The 12,521-nt window shown below is 48.0% G+C and overlaps 1 protein-coding gene across 4 annotated transcripts in view; it reads right to left on the reverse strand.

The window, feature by feature from the left end:
- The window catches only part of RADIL (Rap associating with DIL domain), an 80,525-nt gene that overhangs the window by 36,424 nt on the left and 31,580 nt on the right, over positions 1-12,521 (reverse strand). The window lies entirely within an intron of this gene.

Genomic DNA, 12,521 nt, shown 5'->3' on the forward strand with positions numbered 1-12,521 from the left:
TCCCAAGGCTGCCTCTGACACCCCCAAGCCAAAGCAGCCACACACACAAACACACTTGTGCATACACATGCCCACAAATACACATGCACCCACACAAAAACGCATACACACATGCACACACACTCATACACACACATAAACACACATGGGCACACACATACACGCCAACACACACATGCACACACATGCACCCACACAAAACACACATGCACACACAAACACACGTGCACACACATATACTCATGCCAACACACATACACCCACACACATTAACACATACATGTGCACACAAACATGCACACACAGTTCAGAGATAACACACACCCTTAGAAGACGACGTAAAATCTCATAAATACAGACACATACTCTAAATGCATGCTCTGGGAAAGCCAGTCGGCTGCAATAGACGAAAACCGCTCACCAGTCCCCAGCTGACCTGGCGCTGTCTTTTCTGAGCCCTCTGCTGAGTTCCCTGTATGCAGCCTTTCAGGTTAAGATCCGTCCCCATCTGTGGCGGCCTTTCCTCCAGCCATTCCCAATAAAACCAAACAAAAGCCGGATGGAGGGAGGCGGCAGCTGGCCGAGGACGACCCTTACCAGCGCCAGCGGCCCCACCGTCCTTCCCAAGGCAGCCGGCAGCCTGTGCATCTGCAGCCCGCGGGGGGCTGGGGCGTGAGGGAGGCCGCCCAGCCGCAGTGCGAGGCTGCTGGGCTTGGCTGCTCATTGCCTGTGCTCCTGCCGGCTGCAGAACCCGGCCCAGCCTGGCGGGCAGCAGGTGCCCAGCAGGTGGGGCCTGGTTCCCCTACCTTGTCCCACCTGCCACTCCCACAAGCCTTATGAGCCCCACAGCTCAGCCTCATTGCACAACTGTGGGGTCAGATCTGAAAGAAGAACAAAAACAACTCCAGATGATGCTCTGGCCCCCAAGTTTTTCCCAACTCTGGGGCCGGGTTGCAGGAGGTGACCTCAGAGTGACCTTCTAGAAGTCCCAGGGCCATGGGGCAGGAAGGGTTGCTTCTCCTCCTAGAGTCCCAGGGGCTCCCAGGGGGCCTGGCCACAAATGTGGCACAGGATGTCCCAGGCCCGTGTCCCCTGGGGCTGCAGCCCCAGGCAAGTGGCTCGCAGCTGAGTGTACCCTGCTCCTCCAGGCAAGGCCCCACAGCCTCCTCAGGCCCAGGGCTGGGATGTCTGCAGGTCAGAACCAATGCTGACACGCAGGGGCCACTCCCAGGGTCTCCTTCCTGGTGCTGGGTGGGCCTGCATGAGTGCAGAAGGGCCAGGCTGCCAGTCTTCAACGAGGGGCTGGAGGTGAGGCCTCTCCTCTGGGTGGCGGCGTTGTCCCTGCACCCAAGGCCACAAGCATGACAGAGCCTCCCTCTGAGTGCAGGTGTAGGGGAGGTGAAGCAGCAGCAGCAGCCAATGCCAACAATGGCACGGCTGCGGGCATGGCCAGTGTGGACAGCAACTGACCACGCCACTCTGCTCCTCAGTCCCCTGCTGTGGGACAGACAGCAGGACCCGTGCACTCGTGCACACATGCATGCACACGTGCACACGTGCATTCAGCACTGCTTGAGTTAGCAAATTCCAGAACCCACCCAATCGCCCCTCACAGGGAGCTGCCATGCATGGGAAGAGAGCTCTGCAGAGAGAAGACCGTAGCCAGCTGTGTACATGACCACAGGGTGAAAGAGCAAAGCTTCAGGTGACACGTGACATGACATAACACATGGTATGACGCGTTGGCTCAGGTTTTTTTAAAGCACCTAAAACACCGCTGTACATCGCTTATGGTTTCTATATATTTGCATGCAAAGCTATTTTTTACTCCAAAGTCATTCAGGAGTAGGTTGTTTAATTTCCATGTAATTGTATGGTTTTGAGCAATCCTCTTAGTGCTGATTTCTATTTTTGTTGGGCTGGGGTCAGAGAGTGTGGTTGGTATAATTTCAGTGTTTTTTAATTCGCTGAGAATTCAAACAAATGTGTTTTACAGCCAAACGTGTGATCAATGTAGAGCTATTTTACAGAACAGCAAGGCACACGGTGAATTTACCACATGGTGGCTGTCCTCAGCAGGCAGCGGAGTAAGCCTAGGGGTGGTGGAAGAAATGACTTCAGTTTCACAGGATGTAGTATAGCGTCCAGTATGTAACAGAATATATGTTATATATAATTTATAATAAATATATTATCATAACTTTATATCATGGTTGACTTATTTCATTTTTAAAAACTCTAAACAAATACGATAGAAATCTTTACCTGTCCAATCTGGGAGGTGGGAACCCAGGTGTCAGGTAAATGTAACCGATGATACTTTATTTTTAAAAACTCTTTTGTTGGTTTGTTTTGAGACAGAGTCTCACTCTGTTGCCCAGGCTGGAGTAGCAGTAGCAAAATCTCGGCTCACTGGAACCTCTGCCTCCTGGGTTCGAGTGATTTTCCTGCCTCAGCCTCCCAAGTAACTGGGATTACAGGTGTGTGCCACCATGCTGGACTAATTTTTGTATCTTTAGATTAGAGACGGGGTTTCACCATCTTGGGTAGGCTGGTCTTGAACTCCTGACCTCAAGTGATCCGCCCACCTAGGCCTCCCAAAGTGCTGGAATTACAGGTGTGAGCCACCGTGCCCAGCATAAACACTTCTGTTAAAGTAAAAATCACAGAAGTTTGAAAGGCCTCTTGCTCACGTGTGGCTTTGTGACTTGGCCCTGTCCCAAGATGAGGCTGCAGGAGATGGGATCCCAGCACTCGTGTTCCCAGGGGGTCTGCTGTCAGGCTTGTTGGGGGCTGATGTGGCCTCCCAAGTTCCCACACAGAGAGCTGCAATCGAGCCCTGTTTGTGCCTGACCTGATACAGCTTCATCACCTGAGTCACCTGAGTGTGTCAGCGCTGTGCAGTCCCAGGGTGGATCTGCCTGAACTGGGACAGAAATCGCCCCCACTTGGCCTTTGGGTGGAGGGAGACAGATGCATGTCGAGAGCATCTCTCCCAATGCTGACCCCAGCCACCTTCAGAAGCATCGCATGGCGCCATCGCTAGACACACAGTGTGGAGGTTTCAAGGCCCTCAGACCTGGCAGCAAATTGCTCAGGAAGGGGAGGTCAGGGCTTTGCAATTTTAGGGACTGCCTGGTTTGGGGGTCTTATACAGGTATGTTCTTTGCCAAGAACAGGGTCACCCCAGGGGCCCCTATGCAACCGATGGGAGATTCCACCAACATGAAATAAGTTCAGTGAGAAATACATCATCAAGAAACCACTATTTCTGGCCGGGCATGGTGGCTCACGCCTGTAATCCCAGCACTTTGGAAGGCTGAGGCGGGCGGATCACAAGGTCAAGAGATCGAGACCATCCTGGCTAACACAGTGAAACTTCGTCTCTACTAAAAATACAAAAATTAGCTGGGCGTGGTGGCGGGCGCCTATAGTCCCAGCTACTCCTGAGGCTGAGGCAGGAGAATCGCTTGAACCCGGGAGGCGGAGGTTGCAGTGAGCCGAGATCACGACATTGTACTCCAGCCTGGCAACAGAGGGAGACTCCGTCTCAAAACAAAACAAAACGACAACAAAAGGAAACCACTATTTCAAAACAAATGAATTACAATAAAGCAAAATGGCAGGATGGCCGCAGCCTTTCATAACAGTAATTTTAGATGGGAAGTTATTCATCTTAAATAAAGTGCCAGTCCCTGCTGTGGGTGAAGGGGACACCTCCAGGCTGCAAGCCAGAATATACCCATGTCTTTCGTTGCCTACCCCATGTGAGGGACAAGATGGGCTGCCTAGTTTTAGCCGAGGTCAGCTGTGGCCCCAACACCCTCGTCTTCTTCAGGGATCTCTGGGAATGTTCCTGCCCTGGCGTGACTGAGTTCACTGGGAACAGAGGTGCTGCGTAGGTTTGAGGGATGTCCAGGAATCTGTATTGGTAAATGCCATCTGGAAGGTTCTAGAACACAGCAGCCAGGAAGAGGAGCCACTGCCAGAGCACTCCCCCTCCCCCAAAGCCCTGTCCACAGAGGTTCCTTACAGGGAGCAAGGTGACACCCAAAAGCACTGGGAGAGCTTGCTGGGGAGCCTCCAGTTTGATTTAGTGTCAATTTCAATCCTTCTCAGGATAAGTGTCTGTCAGTTCCTGCAGAGGAAGCCGGCGGGGGCGGGTCTCCCCTGCTGCCCCTTGTTGATCTGCTCTGGTGGAGAGGCAGAAAAACAACCTGGCCCAGGAATAAGGCAGGGTCTGGGTAACTAGGACCTTGGTGTGTAGCCCTATTTCACCCACAGCATCCCTCAGGGACCTGCCTGGCTCCAAACATCTGCTAATACATGGGGTCCCAGCCTCAGAAGCAAAACGTACACTTTCTGACATTTTAAGAAGATAACACAAGGCCAGGCCCAGTGGCTCACGCCTGTAATACCAGCACTTTGGGAGGCCAATGCAGGAGGATGGCTTGAGTTCAAGCCCAGGTTGAGCAATATCGCAAAGACCCTGTCTCTACAAAAAAATACAAAAATTAGCTGGGCGTGGTGGTGTGTGCCTGCAGTCCCAGCTACTTGGGAGGCTGAGGTGGTAGAATCACCAGAGCCCAGAGCCCAGGAGGTCGAGGCTGCAGTGAGCTATGATCACGCCACTGCATTCCAGCCTGGGCAACAGAGCAAGAACCTGTCTCGAAGAAAAAAAAAATAAAAAAAAACAAAAGACGTGACAAGGCCAGAGGTTGGAATAGCAATGCAGGCCTCCTAAGGGACCATGGTTCGCAGACAGGCCTGCCTGGCCATGAAATGTTTGCCTTTGACATGGGATGGAAGGAGTAGAAAGTGCAGGGCGCCGGGGCAATGGGGAAGATGGGGATGGGACGGTCGTTGTTGACATCCTTCTTCTACTCTCACAGCACAGGCCGTAACGAAATAGCGCTGAGCTCTGTGTCCCTGAAGCCCTGTTAGTGGACTTCCTCCCCAGCCTGGGCCAAGCCGAGCTGCTGAGCACAGCCTCATCTCCCAGGTGAGGCAGTCACTGCTGGAGGAAAGGCGAGGGGACGGCATGCAGCCACGACACACAACTCTGTCTAGGCCACCCCCTCCCCTCCTCGAGAAGGCAGTGCCTAGTGACCGGCTGCTGGCAGAGAGGGTGGGGCTCTGTGTGCCGGGGGTACACAGGGGACCTGGACAAGCAGCTGGTGACCGTCACCAGCTCCCACAGACTCTGACCAGCCCTGGAAAGAAAAACACAGGCTTTTCCTGAATGTCGCTCAGTTCCTCTATAAACTCAGCCAGCAGCTTTCACCTCCTGATCCTGTTTTCTCTTCCCTCCCCGGCTCTTGATGGTTTGGAATAATGATATATACAACTTGGAACCGTTTCTGTCACCCATCCTCACTTTCAGGCCTCAGAGATGAGGTGACTAGGACTGGAGACAGAGGGGATAATGAAACGTTCCTGGGCTGCGGAACTTGACCGCTACTGGGGAACGGGAGACCATTTTACTTATTTGCTATGTTGCCCAGGCTGGAGTGCAGTGTGGATTCACAGGCGTGGTCACCATAACGCCCTGCAGCCTCGAACATCTGGCCTCAGGGCCTCAGAATAGCTGGGACTATAGGCGCACACCCCCATGCCTGGCAAGAGATAGTTTTTTGTTTTTTTTTTTTGAGGAGTCTCGCTCTGTTGCCCAGGCTGGAGTGCAGTGGTGCCATCTCGGCTCACTGAAACCTCTGCCTCCCGGATTCAAGTGATTATTGTGCCTCAGCCTCCCGAGTATCTAGGATTATAGGCGCCTGCCACACCACCCTGCCCCCGCCAGCTAATTTTTTGTATTTTTAGTACAGACGGAGTTTCGCCATGTTGGCCAGGATGGTCTCGATCTCTTGACCTCGTGATCCGCCTGCCTTGGCCGGCCAAAGTGCTGGGATTACAGGCGTGAGCCACTGCCCTCGGCCAAGAGAGGATTTTAAAGTGGCCCCTAGTAACAGCCGGGGACGCGCTGCTAAATAAACTCTGCAGTTACTGCTGCAAAACACAGAGGTCAGATGGGCCTGAAATGAGTCTTCTTTTAGCTGAAGCACCCTTTTCTAAGCTAGCAAACGACACAGAGCCGTAAGACCATCAAGCAGTCCTTGAAGGAAAATCATTTCAAATGTACAAAAAAGAACTGCTTAGGCATAATTTGGTAAGCACCTCCCTATGCCATGGCCAGCTTGATTCTGGGCATTTTGCATCTAATTCCATTTTATTCTCATTACAGAAACCCTACAAAGGCTGGGTGCTGTGGCTCATGCCTGTAATCCCAGCCCTTTGGGAGGCCGAGGCAGGTGGATCACCTGAGGTCAGGAGTTCAAGACCAGCCTGGACAACGTGGGGAAAACCGTCTCTACTAAAAATACAAAAATTAGCCAGGCATGATGGTGGGTGCCTGTAATCCCAGTTACTCGGGAGGCTGAGACAGGGGAATTGCCTGAACCCATAAGGCGGAGGTTGCAGTGAGCCAAGATCACGCCACTACACTCCAGCCTGGGTGACAGAGCGAGACTCCAAAAAAAAAAAAAAAAAAAAAAAGCCCTACAAAGCAACTGTGGCTAGACAGGAACATATTAGCCTCACTTTTGGGAACCAATTCTCCCATTAGGGAAACAATTCTAGGGAGACTGTATATGTAACTTCCTCTTGCCATCAGGAACAAGACAATGATGCCTGCTGTAACCACTTCTCTTCAACTTTGTACTAGGTCCTAGTCAGTACAACAGGCGGGGAAAAATAGAGGAAAGATACAGGATTGAAAAGAAAGAAGTTGCCAGGCTCAGTGGCTCACGCCTGTAATCCTAGCACTTTGGGAGGCCGAGGCAGAAAGATCACGAAGTCAAGAGATCCAGACTATCCTGACGAGCATGGTGAAACCCCATCTGTACTAAAAATACAAAAAGTTAGCTGGGCATGGTGGCAGGCACCTGTAGTCCTAGCTACTTGGGAGGCTGAGGCAGAAGGATTGCTTGAATCTGAGAGGCAGAGGTTGCAGTGAGCTGAGATCACACCACTGCACTCCAGCCTGGCAACAGAGTGAGACTCTGTCTAAAAAAAAAAAAAAAAGAAAAGAAAGAAGGAAGCAAATTCAATTATCATTATTTTGCAGACAATGTGATTGTGTATGCAGGAAATGCAAAAGAATCTATGGAAAAAATTATTACAATTAACAAGTGAAGTTAGCAAGGTGACTAGACATGGTGAATTAGCAAAATTCAGACTGTTTTGTGGTGTTTTTGAGACAGGGTTTTGCTCTGTCACCCAGGCTGGAGTGCAGTGGCACAATCACAGCTCACTGCAGCCTCTACCTACTGGGTTCAAGCAATCCTTCTGCCTCAGTCTCCCAAGTAGCTGGGACTACATGTGGACACCACCACACTCAGCTAATTTTGTATTTTTTGTAGAGACAGGGTCTCGCTATTTTGCCCAGGCTGGTCCCAAACTCCTGTGCTCAGGCATTCCTCCCACCTCAGTCTCCCAAAGTGCTGGGATTACAGGTATGAGCCACTGCACCTGGCCAGTAATATTTTTAAAGATCAGAAGCAAATCATGTCAACCACATGTGGCCCCTGAGTGCTAGGATCGAGGAAAGGGAGCGAATTAAGAAGCAAGGGGTGTCAGAATTTGACCTACATAGGAAAAAAATAAAAAATAAAAAGGAAGAAAGAAGCGAGAGGTGTCCTGTATATGAAAATTATATTTGCAGAATACTTTAGAAACCTAACCTAAAGAAAGCTAATGTAGGCTGCGCATGGTGGTTCATGCCTGTAATCCCAGTACTTTGGGAGGCTGAGGCAGGAGGATCACTTGAAGCCAGGAGTTTGGGAGCAGACTAGGTAACACAGCCAGACACCGAATCCACAAAAATAAAAAGATGAGCCAGATGTGGTGGGACACACCTTGTCCCAGCTACTCAGGAGATGGAGGCAGGAGTAACTATTGAACCCACGAGATGGAGGCTGCATGAGCTATGATTGTGCCACTGCACTCCAGCCTGGGTGACAGAGCAAGACCTCATAAATAAAGTCAGAAAATGAAGGCATATTCTGAGAAAACGCCAGAACCCCATCTCTAATCGATCACTAAATGAAGTAAATGAATGCATACACTAAGAAAACACCAGAATGAAAAGCACCAAAACGTTGAAAATGATTCTCTCCAGGAGGTGAGCCAACAGGTGATTTCTACTCCTTTCTTTATACTTTCACTTATTTTCCAAATTGTCGGCAAATTAAGAGGTTCCATTTTTTTTAGAGGGAGAAGAAATTATTATTATTTTTTTTACATACTCTAGGGAATGATTTCCATGATGAAACTTGGACCGCCTCAGACTAATTAGAGTCTTACTCAGGGAACAACAATCGCGCTCTCTGAGAAGCAACTGAAAACCTAATTAAGATAATGGGTAACTGAGGAGATAAAATGCTTAAGCCATTTGTTAGGCAGACACAGATGGAGACGGAGCTCTCCAGGGCTGTGCCGAGGAGAGAGCGGCGTGGCGGAACCAAGAACTTTCTGCAGCCGAAACCAGGGGCCGTAGCTAGTTACCCTGGGAAGCCTGTGAGCCCTTTTCTTCGAGCGGGTCACAGTTACCAGCGAAGCACAGTCCTGCTCACCGCATCCAGCATGGCGCTGGGCAGGCCACCAACACCGACCGCCCTGTGGAGGGCGCTGTTTCATCTCAGCCACCACTGCATATTTGTCTCTTTTGTCCCAGAGGTACAATCTTCTTTTTTTTTGAGATGGAGTCTCGCTCTGTCGCCCAGGATGGAGTGCTGTGGCGCGATCTCAGCTCACTGCAAGCTCCGCCTCCCGGGTTCACGCCAGTCTCCTGCCTCAGCCTCCAGAGTAGCTGGGACTACAGGCGCCCGCCACCACGCCCGGCTAATTTTTTTTTGTATTTTTAGTAGAGACGGGATTTCACCGTGTTAGCCAGGAATGGTCTCGATCTCCTGAGCTAAGATCGCGGTACTGCACTCCAGCCTGGGTGACAGAGTGAGACCCAGTCTGAAAAAAAAAAAAAAATGCTGACTGGACTGTGATGATGATCACACAACTTTGTAAATTTACTAAAAATTCATTCGATTGTATACTAAAAACAGGCAAATTTTATGGTATAAAAATACCTCTTATAATAAAACTGAAAAAAAAAAACTCAGCAAATACATTTCTTTACGTTATAATCCAACAGAGACAAGGAAGACGGCTCCAAGAAGCTGAAATTGATAAGATATTGAATATATCTAAACATCTTAAAAGAGGGAAGACAATTAAGACTGTTACGGGAATGTGGAAATAATAAAAAGTACCAAGGAAAAGAACGGACAAGCAAGAAGGACAATAATTATTGTCCTACAAAAAAAAAAAAAAAGTTGGACAGGAAGGAAAAACAATCTTTGTATAGATCCATCTTTAGTTGTGAAAAGCTACACATGATCATAAAAATGCAAACCCTGATTATTAATCTAAAAAAAATAACTATATTGAGAAGATTGGGCAATAGGAATTGGAAATTTGGAGAGGGGGGTGGTGAAAAGACCTAAGTTCTCATTTTCCATTGAAGGAAGTCACTAGAAAATGTCTAAAATTTTAAAAAATCAAGACATAGCAGGATACATTTGTTATTTAAAGACAGGGAATTAGGCCGGGCCTGGTGGCTCACGCCTGTAATCCCAGCAATTTGGGAGGCCGAGGCAGGCAGATCACCTGAGGTCAGAAGTTTGAGACCAGCCTGACCAACGTGGAGAAACCTAATCTCTAACGAAAATACAAAATTAGCCAGGCATAGTGGCACATGCCTGTAATCCCAGCTACTTGGGAGACTGAAGCAGGAGAATCGTTTGAACCTGGGAGGCAGAGGTTGCGTTGAGCCGAGATCATGCCATTGCACTCCAGCCTGGGCAACAAGAGGGAAACTCCGTCTCAAAAAAAAAAAAAAAAAAAAAAAAAAAAAAAAAGATAAGGAATTAAAAGCCAAAAAGAAACAGTTCACAGTTGAAAGTGGTTGTGGGGAGTTCAATACTGCGAAGAAGGAATGGCTATGGCAGAGAACTGCTGTTTTGCTTTTAATTAGTAATGAGAAAGTATTGCTTTAACTGTGCATATATATACATAACTTTGGTGAAAATAAGTAAAAATTTTTAAGTGTACATAGTTTTCATTCTACTACAAGAATGAATGAATGAATGAATGAACGAACATTCATAGGATTAATTCCATCAACTCCTAAACACACGTGTTTATCTTCTAACATCTCTGGAACTGGAAGGCATCCTGTATTCTGTGGAATGTCAGCCAGGCTGCAGCTGTGAGGCGAGAACTTGGTTGTTGTTGCCTGGGGCGAGATTCTGCAACATTTCAGTTAATTCAGGACCATCCAAAGAATGAACATACCTTCCAGCTGTTATCTGCAACAAACTTGCAGACTGAATATGCAAGTGGCTTGGAAGAACATACTAGAGATGAGACAGCAGGGGATGCCACATCACCAATCCGCTTGAGGACAAATAAAATGATACTGTGTGGGGAGTGTGGACAGGGATGGCTCTGATTTGAAAAGACTTAGACTCTAAATTCATTTCAGTCTTGCATACCTTTCTGTGTATGCACAAAACGAATACAGATCAAAATCTGTGTTGAAATAAATCTTTAGATACGACATAGCTTAAGTAAAAAATAAAAATCCTAGATAATAAGAAAGTATTATGTCCTAGTTTAATTGTCGTATTTTTTATGTTGGTTAACACTGGTGATCTTACTACTGATAACATCTTTTCTTTGGTGAAATATGGTATACGTAGGAAGGTAAGTTGCAAAATTCTTCCTAACAATCCCCAAATACATAGTGTTTCGTCTACACCAAGGAATATTCCATAACCATTAAGATGAATGCATTGGAGGTATAACACACGATGTAATTTCCAGACAGGATCTGGTATGAAAAATACAGAAAACTAAGTATATGATTCCCCCATTTTTTTCTTTTCATTTTTTTCTTCATTCCTTTTACCCACACTACACAGATGATTCCATTTAAAACAAAAAACAAAGAAACAAAAATCTTTGACAAAAAGAACCCTGTAGGTATGTATGTACATATGTAAGAAGTCCCCTGCAGAATAATATAAGCACAGAAAAAGCATGGAAGGTCACTATGGTAGGCAGAATTCTAAGATGGCTCCATGATCTCTGCCCTCTGGGCTCACTCTGTGATTATGCTGCATGGGAGAAGAGATTCTGCAGATATAATAATTAAGGTTGTCTATCAGCTGACTTTGAGATATGGAGGTTATTCATTGGGCCAAACCTAATCACGTGTGCTCCTTCAAAGCCCAGAGTTCTCTCCAGCTGGTCACGGAAGAGAAGTCAGAGAGATATGAAGTGTGAGAAGTGTGTGATGCCACGGAAGTTCTCCAGGGCATCACGGGGACAACCTGACAGCAGTCACTGGGAGCTGAGAGTGGTCCCCGGCTGTAAGCCAGTGAGAGAGGAGGAGAGAGATGCAGAGGCTTCAGTCCTAAAACCACAAGGAATTGAACTCTGCCAACAACTTGTGAGTCTGAAAGAAATCCCTGAGCTCCAGAGAGGAATGCAGCCCAGCCGATACCTTGAGTGCAGCTGTGTGAGACCTGGACAGAAGGTCTAGCTCCCCCATGCCCAGACTCCTGACTTGTGGAAAATGTAAGTTAAATAGTATAGTTTTAAGCTGTACTTGTAGTTGCAAGCAATAGAAAACAAGTTCAGGGCCGAGTGTGGTGGCTCATGCCTGGAATTCCAACACTTTGGAAGGCCAAGGCGGGTGGATCATCTGAGGTTAGGAGTTCAAGACCCGTCTTGCCAACATGGTGAAACCCCATCTCTACTAAAAATACAAAAAAAAAAAAAAGTAGCCAGGCATGGTGGCACACACCCGTAATCCCAGCTACTTAGGTGGCTGAGGCAAGAGAATTGCTTGAACCTGGGAGGCGGAGGTTGCAGTGAGCCGAGATCGTGCCATTGCCTGGGTGACAAGAGCAAAACTCCGTCTCAAAAAAAAAAAAAAAGAAAAGAAAAGTTCAGATTTTAGTGCCAGGAAATGGGGTGCTACTGTAACAAATACCTAAAACGTGAAGGTGCTTTGGTAATCAGGCAATAGGTGGAGGCTGGAAGGACTCTGAGAAGCAGGATGGAAAAAGTCTAGATTACCTTGAACAGGCTACTAGGAAATGTGCACAGTAAAGACATTGCTTCTTTCTCAGAATAAAGTGAGAACTTTCCTAAATCACCTCAGAGAAAGGCAAAATTGCTGCAAACAGCAGAAACCTAGATGCTCACAAACCTGCCAGCAAAGGCTCAGAAGGAAGTGAGAGGCATGTTACTGGAAACTGGAGGAAGGAGGGTTCTTGTGATGTGAGGGCAGGGAGCTCACTGAAATTGTCATCCTGCAGTTGTTGGAAAGCAGAATTTGCAAATGCTGAACCTGAAGAGATGGCCAAGGAGGTTTCCAAGCAGAGTATAGAAGGTGCCCC

This window comes from Macaca mulatta, chromosome 3 (genome assembly GCF_049350105.2).
Source record: "Macaca mulatta isolate MMU2019108-1 chromosome 3, T2T-MMU8v2.0, whole genome shotgun sequence".
Lineage (NCBI taxonomy): Eukaryota > Metazoa > Chordata > Mammalia > Primates > Cercopithecidae > Macaca > Macaca mulatta.